The sequence below is a fragment of the Lemur catta genome, chromosome 12, assembly GCF_020740605.2.
Source record: "Lemur catta isolate mLemCat1 chromosome 12, mLemCat1.pri, whole genome shotgun sequence".
Taxonomy (NCBI): Eukaryota; Metazoa; Chordata; class Mammalia; order Primates; family Lemuridae; genus Lemur; species Lemur catta.
In genome coordinates, this window is record NC_059139.1 from 68434703 (window position 1) to 68437528 (window position 2826).

Below are 2826 nucleotides of genomic sequence, written 5' to 3' on the forward strand. Positions count from 1 at the left end.
CTCTTTGCCTTGAATCTATAAAAATCTTTATCAGTTACATGAGTTTCTTGAAGGTAGCATATGTTTGGGCTCTGTTTTTTTTTTAATCCATTCTACAAATCTATATATTTTAAGTAAGGCATTTAGTCCTTTAATATTCAAAGTTAATGTTGATATGTGAGGTTCTGTTCCTGTCATAATGTTAATTGCTACCCAATTGCTTTGTATTCTCAACTGTGAAATTATTTATAATACCTGTGAGTTTTATTATTTCATGTGTCTTTATGATGGCAAGTATTGACCTTTCATTTCTATGTTTAGAACTCTCATGAGCATTTTTGATAGGGCTGATCTGGTGGTGACAAATTCCTTTAGTGTTTGCTTATCTTGGAATGACTATTTCTTCTTTATTTATGATGCTTAAAAAATATGGAATGCTTCATGAGTTTGCATGTCCTCCTTGCACAGTGGCAATGCTAATTTTCTCTGTATTGTTCCAATTTTAGTGTATGTGCTGTCAAAATAAATATCTATTCATATTTTTTAAAAAATATGAAACTAGGATTAGAAGGAAATTTTCTCAGTCTGATAAATGACATCCAAAAGACCCTATAGTTAAATTATTTAATAATTGACAATTATTGAATTAATCAAATGCTTCTAAGTTAGAAACTGGTCAAAAATGTCCACCCTCTCATCTGCTATACAACCTCACAAAGGTCCTGGTCAATGCAGTAAGAAAAAGAAAAAAAGCCATAAACTTAGAAAGAAAGGCATTAATACAGCATAATTGCTCACATAGAAAACTTAAGGGGTTTACGGAGCTTGAAGTCAAGATTGTAAATTACTAAACTTTTTGTATTTTATCAGCAAAAACTTAGAAAACGCAATTTTAAAAATTTAATTTCCCTTGTCATCAAAGTCATAAAATGCTTAACCAGCTATACCAAATTATTCAAAATTGAGAGAAATTAAGAATAAAAATAGGTCAATAATTTGAAAGAATAAATACTTCATGTGTCAATTTCACCAAAGTGATATATAGATTCAACTTCAATCAAAATAGCTAGCTATTTTGCAGAAATTAAGGCGCTAATTCCAAATTTTGTGGAAATGCAATGTATCTATAATAAAAAATAAAAAATGTGTAAAAAAGAACAAATAGGACTCACGCTATCTGATTTCAAGTCTTCTATAAGGCTATAATAATTAAGGTAGTATGGTGTTGGTAACAGAATGAATGAATAGATTACTGTAACAGAAAATGTTTTAGGAATAGATTCATTTATATACCCTTCTTCTGCATAATTTATTTAAGCAGCATATCATACATACTTAAATAACTTTTACTAGCATCTGGAGAAGTACGTGGTGTCAGTTTAACTTTATTTACATGAGGTAAACACTTAGCTTCCTCTTTGTTTATTTAAAGTTAATGTGCATTTGGCAAAAAAGAAAATACAATTTTTACTGCATAAATCATTTACTTTTAAGTTTTAATTTAAGCAATCAATATACCTTATTCTTTCTAGGATCGTTCAGCTATATATTTTTATATCCACTGTTTAGTGATATAAAATTCTATTATCATTATATAGTCAAAATTTCAAACAAACAAACAGAAGCAACAAAAAGAGACCAAATCATGTACAAGCAAACAAAATAAACCAACTGGAAAAAAGTTAGGGAGTTTTAGTTATCATTCTGGTTCTTACACAAACTGGCTACTGAATTTTAAGGAAGTCAAGATATTGTCCCTGGGCCTGAGCTTTCTCATTTCCTACTCAAACCTTAGGAAACATAAAATACTGTCAGGTTATTTTTAAATTTTCCTTTGCATTTTAGCTTCTCATTGGCAATTAATAACAATAATAATGACTATAAGAAAAAAAAACAAATAATTATTCTCCTCATTTTAAGTTGATAGTATACAACATATACAATTATTGCAACTCTATGGTTAGTTCCCAACATTAAGAGAACAAAAAACAGAAGTTGAACCACAGACTAGATAAGGAAGAAAGCACATAAGAAACACAAACTTTTGACTACCTATAATTTGTAGTCACATAGTTTTGTTTGTATTGTCTTCTCTTTAAGATTTCCCCATCATACTTTTAATGGTCAACATGCCAATTGACATACAACCTTAAAGCACACTTAGGAAGACACAAATTTTGGACAATGTGGTAAGATTATTCCCCTGCCTCCACAAAATATACATCAATATTTCTTCCATTTGTCCTTTGCAGACAGAACACTATGCCAAGTGATTTGAAGAAATGTGTGAAGATTACAACTTACTTACGATCTTTTAAGATTCTACCAAGTCAAAGCTATTTCCTTTTACTTCTAAATTTTGGAAACATTTTGGGAGTGTTTTTCTCTTAGAAAATGAAAGTTATTGAAGGTTACAATTTAGTCTCTTTTTTCAGGAAATTTTTGTAAAATATTCTACACTGAGTCAGATTTCCATTCAACAAGGGTATTGGAATGTAAGAACAGTTAAACAAAAGGTAACAACAATGCAGGTCAAAATTGTGCTGCTGAAATTTGTTCTTAAAAATAATTTGCATGATGATCATTATCCAGAATCACTCACCCTACTTTCCTTAGATGATCTGTTTAGGTAGATATTAAGATACAGATAGCCCCCATAACAGAAATATTAAGTGTTAAGACTTCATGACTCAAAACATTAAGCTATAGTGATTTAAAAATGAAGGCAAAAATGATCAACTTAACCCTACTTTGACAGTCTTAGAAACTCTAAAGTGATTTTTCCAAATCTCCCTTGCATATTTTTGTTCTGAGGTTTTATAACCATGCAACATATATGGAATGTAA

At 29.8% G+C, this 2826-nt stretch overlaps 1 non-coding gene across 1 annotated transcript; it reads right to left on the minus strand.

Moving 5' to 3' along the window:
- Positions 1-402: 402 nt before the first annotated feature.
- LOC123648700 lies at positions 403-505 on the minus strand. The gene has a single exon (XR_006738726.1). It is a non-coding gene; the product is annotated as a U6 spliceosomal RNA (small nuclear RNA).
- Between the last annotated feature and the right edge of the window lie 2321 nt (positions 506-2826).